This window comes from Falco cherrug, chromosome 3 (genome assembly GCF_023634085.1).
Source record: "Falco cherrug isolate bFalChe1 chromosome 3, bFalChe1.pri, whole genome shotgun sequence".
Taxonomy (NCBI): domain Eukaryota; kingdom Metazoa; phylum Chordata; class Aves; order Falconiformes; family Falconidae; genus Falco; species Falco cherrug.
Window position 1 is genome coordinate 63,935,183 of NC_073699.1, and position 14,482 is coordinate 63,949,664.

The 14,482-nt window shown below is 37.8% G+C and overlaps 1 long non-coding RNA gene across 4 annotated transcripts in view; it reads left to right on the plus strand.

The window, feature by feature from the left end:
- The window catches only part of LOC114014501 (uncharacterized), an 84,863-nt gene that overhangs the window by 56,739 nt on the left and 13,642 nt on the right, over nucleotides 1-14,482 (plus strand). For 3 of the 4 annotated variants that reach the window (XR_008731529.1, XR_008731528.1, XR_008731527.1), the window contains one exon: nucleotides 10,199-10,257. The exons of the other annotated variant lie outside the window; for it this stretch is intronic. This is a non-coding gene — a long non-coding RNA (uncharacterized LOC114014501). The remainder of the gene's footprint in view (nucleotides 1-10,198; nucleotides 10,258-14,482) is intronic. 4 annotated transcript variants of the gene reach the window in all.

Consider the following 14,482-nt stretch of genomic DNA (forward strand, 5'->3'; position numbering starts at 1 on the left):
GCTGCCCTGTGCTGGATATGGCTAGTTCTCCTGGCTCCAGCTGCTGACCGAAGCCCCAGGCACCCACCCCGTGCCCTGCTGTAGGAGGGAGGTAGAGAGGTTGGGAACAAAGAGTATAGGATTTAGACGCTAATCTGAACCTTAAAATACGCTGCAGCTCAAATCCCCATTGTGGACATACCACATGGTGTTAATGAAGATCATCCTCAGAGTCTTCCTTAAGTCCATCAGCCTGTGTCTGGGCTAGCAAATTAAATAGGTGTACAACTGCTCTCTGGTTTGAACACCAAGTGGCATTGAATAACCTGCAATTAATTAATGCTATTAATTAAGCTTTTTAACCCTGCAGACCAGGGCATTTAACTGGCAATTGTGACCTTTGCTACCTCACAGACTCTGCCCATGAACGGTTTGGGAGGGTGCAGATTTGCATGGTCCAAAGTGAGCCAGACACTGCAATAAAAATTTCAACATAGATGACTTGGTTGCAGCATCTAGAGAGGTTTCTTGCCCCCCTTTACTTATGCATATAGAAGTAATTTTGTACTTCATAATTTTATTATTCATATTCTATAGAAGTACTTTAAAGGCACTGACAGTCCTTTTTAAGCTTTTCCTATAGTACTGTGTGTTTACCTGTCTGCTTTTGGTAAAGCTCCAGAGTCCACGAATATTCCCAGGTCTTTCAAATACAAGCGTCAAGTTTCAGGACCTCTCTCCTAGTTTTGAGCACTGTAATTATTGTACACTTGATTCTTCAGTTCTTGTCATCTCAGCAGTGGTGTAGGTTGTGAAATATCAGTCTTAAGGTAGCAGCAGACAGAAAGGTCCAATTTAGCTGTCAATCTTCATCTCTTTTTTGACAGGATTAATCTTACAATTCACACATTTATTCCAAATAAATTACATTTTTCTCTGTGTAATTGCATGTTGCTAACTTCCCAAGGGGTGTTTGATGAAAAGCCTTCTTCTGTTTTTGAAAGCACTCCTGTTTACAATTCCTTGTCTGTGCTAGTTGCAATCAAATAAGAAAACTGCTAGGAACTGAACGTCTCATTATCTGGCAGGTATTTAAACTGCACAGTGCACAAAAATATACCCACTTATGTACTTCAAATTTTTTCCTAGTCCTCTATTAAGTGAAGGAAGCTCTGACTTTCTGATTCTACTGCTTATTCTGTGTAACTTTATCATTGCTTCCTTGTATGGCTCCTCTGTAATCTAGATAATACTAAGCTTTTTTATTTTTTACTACATAGAAATCCTGCCAGTCTAATTCTCTGTGGTAGAAATGTGAATATCAGGTGAACAATTTTTCCTTTTGAACATCTGACTTCATAGTAAATTCAAAGGTCAGACGCTCTCCTGACATTGCAAAATGCCATTAGGTAAAAATGATTGAGATTATATAGCATCATCTTTTTAGATAACGTCTGTATTGTACCAGACAATTATGAGTTTCACAGTGTTAACAGAAAAATGAAGATATGCAGGGAGATGGGTATTTAAACTGCATAGTGCACAACAGCTTATTTTGCTCAGTACAAGTACCCAGACTCATACAGGTGAAACCTAAAGTATTTAAAAGGCAAGTGAGCTCTTTTGTTTTCACCCTTATGAAATGTGTTAATAAAGAATATGCTAAAGATGACAGAAACTTTTCATAGCTAAAATTTATAACAGTTTTATTTCCAAGGAAACATGGTGGGCCAAAATCCTTTAACTGACCAAAAGCATTAAATAAACCAGTTTGCTGGTGGAAATGGAATTTAAGAGCACATGTTCAAAAAAATAATGCAATAAAATACCTAACTGGTGCTTACAAAGTCATAAATGCCTAAAGTTTTGTGCAGAGATTTTCCAGAGTATCCGCAGTTGTGTGTTGGACCTTTGGAACCTGTGGAGCCTCCTCAGAAGGCTTGTTCAGACCAAGCTAACTGGTTTGGGGTCTTTCTTTGGTGGATTCTTGCAACCTGAGAAGTAAGATCAGTTGGCTGAGGCCAGAGAGTCCATAGATTATTTCTGGTTTTTCACTGATATTGTTAAAGGTAAAAGATATGCATTACCTTTGTGAGGATATGGCATCTTGGCTTGCAAAGACTGCAAAGTCTGAAAAAAAAAAGACTGCAAAGTCTGCTATACAGACTCTAGCTTTAAGCTCTAGTTTTGCAAGTACCTACATGAACAGTGAGGTGAGCAGATCATACAAGAAACGTTAGCAGAAACTGGCTTGTTTATAACATTTCCTATGGGCATGGTTTGCTGGTGTAGAGCACTGGCATTCTGAATCCCTAACTGCCTCTTCCACAATATAAGGGGAACTTCAGCACCTAACTGAACTGCCTAGTTCACTTCTAGCTGCTGCCTGTGTGCTCCCCTCACTGAGTGCTGGCCTTGATGTGAGCACGGGATGTCATCAGAGAACTGGTCTTTACCTGTTCCCCTTTGTAGGCTTTAATCACTGTGGTAAAATGTACTGAAAAAAGCCATCACAGCGCCCAAGTAGGTAGAAGACAGGATAAAGAGATGAGAGCATGGTTCTTTGCTTACCCAAACCCTTGCTGCTTCAACTGTCAGGCTGCTTGAACAATTCTTTACTCTTTCCAGGAGGGTGTTTATTTGAATTTAAAACTTTTACTTCCTTTATGATGTTTATCATCCTATTGGCACTACTCTCTACTCCTGTGCTGCTTCCTCATGTGTTTCATTGCTACAAAATAGTTAAGATATTAATGAATTTGGAAAACTTTTTAATAATTATTCTATCATATTATGACACTCTTGGTTAAGAGAGAGTGTAATTTAGGCACTCTAGATTTTGAGGAAATTATTTTGGAAGAACTAGAAATTCTGCATCCAACAAAATAATTGTTTCAATGGAAGGAAGAATATATATTGATTTTGATAATTTCTTTTTCTTTTGCCATTCTTTTCCTGTATTACACTGTCATCACTTTATGGTTGTTTATTATCAGTTCATCCACTTGCACTACCAGTGTGCTACCCACTAACTTAACCCCTACTAGGAAGCCCTTCCCTCTACATTTATTAATTCACTACAGAATACTGTAAAAGATACTTCCATGCCTGTATCTGTTCTTCTCTCATGTAGTCCTGCAGGGCATGGGGAAGCTGTCAGCATGGAGTTGGTAATGGAATCCCTTTCCTAGCATATCTGTTCCGTTACTGGGCAGATCTACGAGGCAGATTTATTTTCATACTGATCTGTCAAGCAGCACCAGTAAAGTTTGATCTTTAGAAGTATAATTCATTCAGCATAGCTTCTGTTTGCAAGTTTTGATCTTCCTGCATTTTACCTCATGCCGAAACTTTTATTATTGCAGTCTGCAATCACAAATACCTTGCAGTTTTGTAGGCTGTGTAGACTATCAGAAATGACCACTCTAATTTGCATGCAATGATGGCAAGGTGCAAGGAAAGAGAGTCTGTTCCTTGCAGATACAGCTTGCTTTTAACAGCAGAGCATGCTTTCCTGTCACCGCTCCACTTCTCAAGTCAAAAGCTGTGTTAATGTGTGCCACAATTAATTGTTTGGAGATAAATGGATTTATCCAGCTGTAGAGCGAAATTTGGCTCAGTGCTGTTACCGTGTGTATTCTTCTACTGTATGGCAAAGAGACCCAGTCAGACAAAAGATTTACTGCCATAAATTTTAGAGCTCATTTGGAAAGTTTGGTCCATATACTACATTTATAACTGTCAAATCAGAAACCTTAAACGTATCAGCTCCTTGTTATGAATATTTTAAAGAAATTAGGTAACTACACTATTTTATGCAGTTCCTAATGCTAACTTAATTAAGTCTTAAAAGAATTTAGAGAGCTTAACCAGTCCCTCTGGAGGCTGAAAACCAGATTGTTTAAGCACAGAAACCTTCCTGAAAACAGAGGTGGTAGAATATTTGAGGCTTCCCTTAGAGAAAAATATGCAAACGGGCCTTTTAAAGCCAGGATAAACAGGATATCCCTTTTCTCCCACTGAAGATATCAGACATTAAAACATTTTTTTGTTAAGTCATTAAGTGATTTTACTCCTATTTTGTGCAAGCACTATTGAGTTTTCAGTGGTTGCTGGCTCAGTAGCACTGGTAGGTAAAATAAACAGTCTCTGTTTCTGCAGTGAAGTAAGCATGAAGATGGAGAGTTAGAATAGCATTGGTGGACCAGCATGCAAATAAATTATGTGAGTGCTTAATTTCACTCTCTTAGTTCCATGAACTCACAAGTTATTCCAATTACCTACAGCAGGTTTCAAAATGCAGATTAAGCCAAGCTGTATTAAAAGACCTTTCAAACAAATGAAAATATAAGAGATTAAAACAATAGGCAGGTTACATAGAAAGCTATTCAATGCATTGTGTTAAAAAAGAAGGGGGACCTAAGAGACAAGAAACTGTGATGAGAACAGGAATACTGAAAGTAACCTATGAGAGAAAGTTTTACATATTTGTGCAAAATGGTGCATCACTGAAAGGGAATATTCAAAGTCGCTTTCCATAATGCTGTTGGCTTTTGTCTAACAAGGAACATGCCTGAAAGAAAAACATTAAATTTAGCATGTGAATAAGGACACCAGCTCCGTTCTCAATTCTGCAGGTCTACCAAGGAGCAGCAATAACTTGCATTTCATTATCAGCTTAATCCTCAGTCTAAATTCAAACCAGGGAACCTTTTCTGATATGAAAATAGAATATAGTCACTGAAAATTGTATTTGTACTGTAACGTTGGCTTGGTTTATAGTTCTTGCCAACAATTGTAATTACGTTGGCTTGGTTTATAGTTCTTGCCAACATTTGTAATTATGGCATTGCTTTACTGTTATCTTTCCACTTTTTGTTTGCCCCCCCCCCCCCCCCCCAATCACAATGAGCCAACCCTACCCCAAAGGTTTTTGGCTTTGCTTCTGCTTTTGAAAATAAGAAAGTAAGAAAAAAAAATCCATCCTCCTGCAATTACCTTTTCCCTGTTCTTCAAATGCATAATAAAGAATATTTATGCAAAGCAAATAGTCAGTGCTCAAGAACAAGTTAATTGGAGTCTTTTCATAATTGGTAGTTTATTGCACATTTGTATTCAAAACCAGTCCCACTGTACCAGAACCTCCTGAGTTGTGGAAAAGAGATTCAGTGCTTTTATATTATATGCTTTTCTTAGCTGTCAAACCTAACTAAAGAATCCTCTACTTCTGTTTAGAAAAGATCTTCAGCAACCAGGAATAGGCTTTTACAGGTTAATGCAGGAAGTGGTGCTGTGTCAATATTACTGTCCCTTTCAGAAAGAGTGCAAGAGCTTCCCTCTCAGGCTTTAGGTTCATCCCTCCCAACTGAGTATCTTATTGAGAAGTATGACTTGGAGCTAAGCCTTTTTTTTTGGGTGGTAGCCTACTCCCCACTGTCTTCTCTTTTTAGATCCCTTAGGCTGTACTTCCAAAGCAGGGTCAGAACAATTTCTTTGCTCCTATTTTCAAGAGCTGCATGTGTATCAGAGTACTATAATAGTATTGTCCTATTTCTGTGTAAAGATTAGGCACACTTTGGTCTTCAGTAAAATCCTTAGTTCTTACATGCTCCCTGCCAACGACAATGAAGAGAAAGAAAAACAACCACCATCAACTCGTGTAGTTATTCTGTTGGCTATATGCATATCCACAAACAGCTGGATACAGGCTACTCTTCCTGCAACAGCTAATATGTGCTGCTGGGTAATTTGGCCTTGGATATTTCCCAAGTACAGTAGATGTAAAGGTTAAGTAAAAAGAAATCTATTTGTTCACAGATGTCAAACTGACAATGAAAACTGCTGAAACCTGGAATGCAACTCTTCCCATTTAATACAATCCATGTATCTAGCAAAAGTCTGTAGATCTTTAGGTACAGAAAGAATTTAAAACTAAGAAATGACTATATCCAAAGGGTACTTTCCCTCCCGGCTGCTCACCTCTGCACTCTAAATGTCTTGGTGTTGTCTCTGTAGTGCTTTTTTTAATGAATTAATCTTCACAAACTAATAATCTTTTCCTAAATTCCAATTTGCTGCTGCATGGACAGAGCTTGTTTTGCAAAGCACACTGTTTTTTGGCATCTTTGTTAGATGCAGCTGTGTGACAGGAGTAGCCATCCATACTGCAGTTTACTCAGTAGGAGAATACGTATGTACAGGCTTTAATTAGAGATACTGTGGGGAAATGCATTGCTAGATAGAAAATTCTTGTTAACAGCCTTTATTGCAGATAGAATCAAACCAAGGTGAATGTAACTATCAAAAAGGTATTTATGGTTGCAGGATAAAGTCAACATTTTGAGTAGCTAAAATGCATTTTTCAGGCTCAATGGATCTTAATGAAGAGAGAATTGCCTTCTCAGATGTATGACATAAATAAACACTTCAGTAGCACAGGAACTGTGTTTTCATCCCTGAGGGTTTACAAAAGACAAGGTGGGTTCCATTTAGTTATGTTTACTCCATAAGCTGTAGTTTGGCAATTGTTTCCATCAATATTATCTATCAGTCCTGGCTCTTTTTAAAAAACTTTGCCCTGTAAACCTTTGCCCTGTAAACCTTTGCACAGACCTCTGTCAGTCTGTTATTCCATCTTCCCTTCCACAAAATTATCTACCTACCTTGTTTATGTGCACCACAAATGCAACTCATGTTGGCCATCTCCAGTTATCACAAGACCATCATCTGGTGAATGTGTGGAGGAGCAACAGGGTAGTGGATACTGTGTATCTACTCTCTGCTGTACAGAAGGTTAAAGGAAAATCTTTAAGTGTGACTGTATTTCTTTTGGATGTGGTCTTAATTTCATTCTTCACAGAGTCTCTATTCTGTTGAATGTTTTGGTTTAGTTTGATGAGCACTGTTGGCTCTGTTTTCTGACCTCAGTAGCTCAAATACTAAAACTGAGAAAAAAAGTAATTATAAAAAAACTTTTTCCCGTTCGAAACCAGAATCCTCTCTGCCTCTGGGTAATGCATCCATTAGAAAGACCCACGTATCCACCCTTTCTTTATGGACTCATTAGTTCAAACTTACTGCCATGGCAACTTATGAAAGTGATTTTATATGTTATCATGCGTAATGCCAGGACACTGGACTTGATGTTTGAGATCTTCTAGTTTTATAATATGCTTTTATTCACTCAAGAACCAAACTCAGTTTCAAGAATAAAGTGAAGAAAAAGTGTACTGCAAAGCCTGGGCTCTGTGGAAATAAGACACAGGCTGCACAAATTCTTCTGAATATCAGCATAAATGACTTTGCCTGAAGAGCAAAACTGGCAATGCTACAGGTGAAACATGAAACTGGAGACTACGCAGGATCAGATGCAATCCTGTGGTCTCTTCTTCATCAACAGTTCAGCAGTCACCTGAAAGGGACAGAATAAGGATCTCAAAATCTGGCCTTCTGCTGTGAAAACAGCTAAGCAAACTGGGAATATTGCCAAAATGAAAGAAGGTAGGATAGCGGTGGGCTAGCCCATTGTTTGTCACTTGCATGTCTTATAAAACTAATGATTTTAATGATTCTATCTGTGAGTAGTCTTCCATCTCATAACTTACAGAAAAAGAAGAGTCTGGAAAAAAAGATCTTGCAAACTATTTCCAGTACAATTATAGGTGTTATTTCAGTAGTTGCTATGATAGAGAATGACATCTAGGTGGGAAAGCTCAGTATTGCCTGGCTGATTAAGCATTATTAGCACTTTTCAACTTAGAAAAAATGACAGAGCTGATGAAAGAGAGAAAGAAACAGATGCATCTTGCTGCTAAACCTTGTAGTGGGAAAAACATATGCAGTTTATTAAGCTGAGGTTTTGAAGTGAATCTAGAAGAAAGTCAAAAGACTGGCACCCTACGGAGATGAATAAGCATTTGTACAAAGCAGAAGGACTAAGTAAATCGCTTGGAAAAACAGCAGTGCGCATGCTTGGTGAGAAGAAAAAGCAAAAATAGGGTTACACAGGTACATTGAAGTAAATATAAAGGTACACCTCTAGACTCTGAAGTAAGCCTGGGTCTTGAGTGTGTTTTCACACTGAGACATCTCTGATCCATATCATTTATCCTCAGGTGGTTCAGAGGAGCTTTAAACCTCTTTTGAAAGGGTTTCACACAAACAGATGCAAGTTTCTTTTAACTCCAGTAACAAGCTGATGGCTTAGCTAGATTCTTTCTGATCAAAATCTGCATAATGTGACCCTGGCAGCAGCCAGGCTAGCAGTCAGCAAGGTGGCTGGAAAACATGGACCTCTGAGCACAATGTAGGATTTCAGCAAGCTCCCCACTTTGCAGCCTCAATCTAGCTAGAATATCATAAAGATGAATTAAAAGCACTAATAAAGCAGCCCTGCTCCAGTGTCTGATATGTTTAATCTCTAATTGTAGTAGAGAGAGAGAGAGGCAGAGTGAAGGAAAAAAATCTCAATGCTGTTGTCCATGAATGAACTAAAGCATTATTGACACTTAACCTTGTCAACGCAGATGTCTGCAATGCATTAGAACAGCTCACTTAACAATGACTGCTAGTTTTCATCTTTGTAACAAAATTGAAATTCTCCATATGAAATGATGAGAATTTGAACTCAATTATTGATTTCAACTACAAGAACATGATTTGTACCTTGACAGTAAAATATTTAAGTTATACTTTAGAAATGAAGAAATATAGTGGCCTCGTTCCTTTAAAAATCTGAAAGGTAGCTTCAAGTTGGATTTAAGAAAGTAAACTTGTGAAGTATAGAACCATCACATCCCTGTGATACCAAGTCCATGTATGGAATGTCTGCCAGTACTGTGTTGTTTGGTGGAAGGATATGAGAACTGGTTGTGCTATGGCCTGTCAAAAGATACCAGCATTGATGTAAACTGTGTCTGTTCAGGACACACTGGACAACTTTCAGTGATTGCTCATGGGATGTGGAGCTCTTTCACTGCTGACAGTCCATAAACACCTCTCCTGCACTACTTCAACATAAAAATGACAAATAAGAATTTGAACATTTTCAGGTGTAAAAACCGGAATGGAAGCCATCTATTTCTCAAGATTTTCTGAATCTTGACTGTGAAGTATGTTTTGATACCAGACTGACTTTCCTATTGGAATTTTGTCCTTTTTTCTGTCTTCTCTGTCAGTGTTCATTCTGTCTGCTGCAATCACTGTCTTCTGCTATGAGCTATCAGGCTGCTGCATTTTTGTGTGCACAAGCCCTTACTTCCAAAGAGAATCCAGGCTTTGTTTTACATTGTTAATAAATGAAAATTTACCTGCTATAAGAGATGTCTTGGCAAAGGCCATACTGGTGTTAAGGCAAAGCATTCTGCATTTACTCACCCTGCATGTTTTCACAGTCAAGAGTGCTAAATATGAGTCTGGACTAACAAGCTGCTCCTCTCTGGATTGCTGTTGCTACAGTCCCTCTTGAGTGCCCTTTCCATCTAGTTCATCCACATCTTAACTAAATATTAGCCCAAGTCTTAGTTTTCAGATCCACTGTCTCCTTTATATATTACTGCCATTCTCTCTTTCTCTGCAACTACATAAGCTGATTTCATTGAAGGAATTATCAACTATATAATCTTCAAGTGGTATTATAGGTGTATTTTACCAGTAAGTGTAAAAACTAGGTATCTCTTAGTATGACAGCAACAGAGAGGCTCATTGACTCTAAATATTTTGAAATTGGGCTCCAATTTTGAGTTATAAATTAAATTTTATAAAAGCTTAGGATTTTCACATTTGTTCTTGAGATTCAGCTGTGTAGAAATACATTGGACTCACAGATATACAATGACGCAGATCAAGGTTTTCAGTTTAAGCCTGCCTTTAAAATGTGCAAATGAAAATTTGCAGAACAGCATAATTACAATGCAACAAGACATACCAATTACCTCCCATTACAGAACAGGCAGACAGCTGGGATGGTGCTGTTTGTTATGTGTGAAGAGTGTGCTTGGGATCCTGTGGAGCACAGATGTGAATTGTCCCTGTCCCTGAGAGCTTACAGTGAAATAAAACAAACTGAGAAAGCCATATGTGAAAACATTTAGAATAAGAGGTTTATTAAAGATGTCATTGTGGGGGAGGGAATAAGGAAAACCTAGCATGCCAGATTTGCACTGCATTTTATAAATAATCTCTCTCTCTCTCTCTCTCTCTCTCTCTCTCTCTCTGGAAGATCTAGTGTTGTGTTTCTGTCTCATTCAGAAGTCCTACTGAGATATAATCAAAACAGTGGTAAGTCATGGCCATCTATTGTCTTGCTGCTTGGAAAATTCTGCACGCACATTAGCACTAGAAAATTATTCTTTGAGAACCACTCCTGATGTTTTACTTTTGAATGTGCAGTATCTAATGTAAGAGCTTTCAACAGAAGTCTCCTGTCCTTCAGGAAAAAAGAAAAATAAAGTTCACTGATGATTGAACAACGTCATCAGCTTAGCCTATTCTGTGGTATAACATTGTGTGGATAATAAGTGTGCTGGCTTTTGCACTATCAGAGAGAGACTTTCCGGAAACTACAAAGATTGGTATTAAATACAAGGTATTAAATATCATTAAATAGATGGCTTTCATTGAAGTATGATTGAATGAGTAAGATACTTGTAATTGTCCTACCAGGAGGGCTTGATTCCAACTCTTACACGTAATTCAGATCCAGAGGAAGACAGATATTTTTTCTCCTTCTGAAAGAAACTTGGAATTTGGTAGCAGTACAATATAAAAACTCTTAATAAAAGCTTCTAAAGGGACATTTTGAGTTACTATAGCCCTGCCATAGTCATTCCTTGGGTACAGTGTCTCCTGTCCAGTACTAACCAGTCAGATCCATGTTAGTCTTTGGTCTGCCTTAAGGACCTATGTTCAGGTCAGGGATGATCTGTAGTCTGTTGGGCAGACACAGGTCTACCTTTTCACTCTCTGTGGAACAAACATTTTCCTTAAATGTTTAATGAGCACTTTATAAAAAAAAAAGAAAAAAAAATTTTTTTCAGTGAAGTTAAGCGCAAGACCAAAAACTGTAGAGGGAGGCAAGAGCTAATAAAAGCCAGCAGAAAAATAATCCGTGGCTAACCAGCAACTGAAAGCATGGGGCAAAGATTGAACCCCTAGCTTATCTCCCCGCCATACTGGATCTTCATGCACTACTGGGAATGGTAATGTCAATCTCCCCCCATATCAATTTATGATACCCTACAAGTTTAAGAATTTGTGGTAAAAGCAATTTTAGTTAGGATGGTACACTGACAACCAAACATGTATTACAGATATTCAAGCATTAATGCTTAATTAAAAAAAAAAGAAAAATATAATATCTCACCCATATTATATTATATCATTTCATATTATATCATATTATATTATATCATATTATGTTATACTATATTACATTGTATTGCATTATATTAGATCATATTTCATAATATAACATAACACAATATAATATAATATGATGTGGTATGATATGATATTATGCTTATTATATTATTATATTATTATATTTATAACGACAATATGATGATAATTGTATGGAATTATGAAAAGATTTAAAATTATGATGTGTCTGTTATTATGGCTAACAACATTTACTTGACATTGAGTACCTGAGGCTTTATGATTAGGAGATTTTCACACCAATAGAAACCTGCAGGAGCAAAATCACGGACTCAACGACATATCAATATGATCCTGGTTGAAGCCACTATACTTAAGTTTCTGCAAACTTATATACAATATTAATATTCATACACGCATCACACCTTAATTCTATGGGTTACGTACACTGTTCAAACGCTGCTATACAGATACTAATTGATTAAAAGCATACAAACAGTTAGTCTCATCATTAAAATTGTTGACATTCTTGCGGTCATCAGTTCCCAGCTCAGCTCCTGTTCTTCTGCCTGCTTAACTGCCAAAGATCCTGTTTTCTTCGTTCCAGGTGTCTTTCTCGCACAACATGCAGCCTTGCTGAGCAGATAAAACTTTTAATCATATCAAGCTGCTAAAGCAAGAGTGACTTTTGATAGGCCAGGTGTCCCTTTTTCTTCCAAATACATTGCCACAAAACCTCACTTAATTTTACAGATTTAAAATTCTTAGATATTATGTACACATGAACACATCCATACACACCCATATATATACACCATTGCTGAAACAGTCTTTAAAAGTCACTTTCATTATAATGTATCTCTGCAAGAACCTATTTTGGATCATATCTTTTTTGAGATTTAATATATTTGCTGCAAGCAAACTGCTAAGGAAATAATTGAAACACCACATTGCCAGATGGCTGGATTTGCAATGGCTGCTGACTTTTTCATACCAAGAAAAATTTTGTTTGTTTTATGAAAGCTCTATGTAAAACCTCTTCCAGTTTAGTCAGAAGGTCAAATCCTGTGCATATAAATGGTGTGGTCTCCTACAACAAAGAATTCAGGTGGTGGGTTTCCCTGCATGCTGTAATTCTGAATTGCTTACTTGGAATAGCCTAATGAGAACGGTTTTAATCTGAGTTCACTACAAGTACTATATAAGAAAAAAATGGATAAAGAATTGAACAAAACAGCTTATGCTTAAAATAGTTAATGGATACTAGCATATTTTTTTTCAGCTAGAAAGGAACACATTTATAAAATGTATGGGAGTAACAAATTATCTTTCAGACTTAGCAGAAGGAGCAATTAAGCTTCTTGATTTAGTAAAGGCAATGGGAAAGATGCGGGGAGGAAAGGGCCTGAGGCATTTGGTGATATGACAAATAAGACCTAAATAATGCAGTGTTTTCTCAGCTGTAAATGCAGATGTTTGCAGAAGTGGCACAGATGCTCATACTTTTACATGTAGGATTCCCTGTACTGACATTTCTGAATACAGACTCTTTTACTAGCTATTTATCTCTAATGTGCCCAGAGAAGCAGGGCTTTCTATACATTTCCACATCCCCTTCCCCAATAAGCAAGGATATTTAAGAATGAATCAGTTGTCTACTGTCTGATAGGGAAAATCCTCCAAAGGAAAGAAAGTTTTGTTTAAATCGTATCCTTCATGACAGTGTCTATCTACATGTCACCTTGTTCAGCCTGTGTAAATTGGCATGCTAAAAGTAAGGCTCACTTCTCTACAGATGTGGATGAGATTTTAGTGCATGTGTGCACACACTGGGGAAGTTTTGATAATGTACATGGAAATATCACTGGGGAAGCATTTGTTTCTGTCTTCACTCCTACTTTCAAACACTGTTCTCTTTTCCCTTTCTGTCAGGGACATAGTGGTATTGCATACTGGCTACTCTCATAGCTCTTATCCCTAATTGTCACCTGTCATTAAAAACAGGGAAAACCAAACCAAAACAAGAAACCCCACAAGAGACTGAAGAAATACTGCTTTGTCACAATTGTATAGAAAACCTTGAAAACATCACTAAAGGCAACTGCATGTTACCATTCATTTGATAATGTTGCTCGAGGTCTGAAAATAACTGGTTTGAGTCACGTAAAGTGACCTGTGCAGTTTGTTGTGTACCAGCTTTGGCACCAGTAATGATGCATTCAGCATCAGCATTGTTTCTTTTTTTCCTGATTACTAGAACATTTAGGAAAAGAGGAGGAACATTTTTATTTTTACTAGTTTATTTTTGGTTAGTTCCTCCAGCACCTTTGTTTGCAAGACTGTGGGAATTCCTCTTTGCCAGTTTAAAGAATTTAAGTGAAGAGCACAAGGGCTGCAAATCACAGCAGCCCAGGAGGCCATGCACACGAACTCCAGTGCCCTAAATGGTGGTGTTTGAGAGATGATGTAGGACTTCTGATGGGTTCAAAATCACTAAAGAAGAAACAGCTGAATTAATTCCTCACATAAGTATTCCAAACATGCAGAAAGCATAACAGGTGGTTGAGCCTTCTAGCTGCAATTAGAGCAGCACACAAAAACTTGTTAGACTATTTTCAGGGAAATAGAACATCACTGAAACACTCTGTTCCAAAACAGATTTTTCAGAGAAATTGTTTTGGAGTAAACTCTTCTTCAGGACTGAAGAGGATCTTTGTACTCTATGGTGTGGGAGTTAGATTACTTTAGGACGTTTGGGCTGTCTTGTTTTACCCATAATAATGCTAGAATAATAGAATGAACGGGGCTGAAAAGTTGTAGGCATCTGCCCGGAGGGTCATGGGTCCCTAGGCAGCAGAGGTACATGCTAGCAGCTCACCACCATTGCAGCAGGCACTGTTGGAAACATGTTCATTGCCATCATTTCCCAACAGATCACTCTGGATTCTGAAAGCGGAATATAGCATCTTCAAGGAAACTTAGGTCTTGTACAGGGCCACTGTTTTCAGTCCCTTTGAGAGATCCTGTGACTTCTTTCTAAAACTGGTGCTCCATGCATCTTCTGTCATTCTGTGAAGGCACTGGCCTAGAAGTATTAGCTTGCAGTAGGAATTACATCATCTGAGCA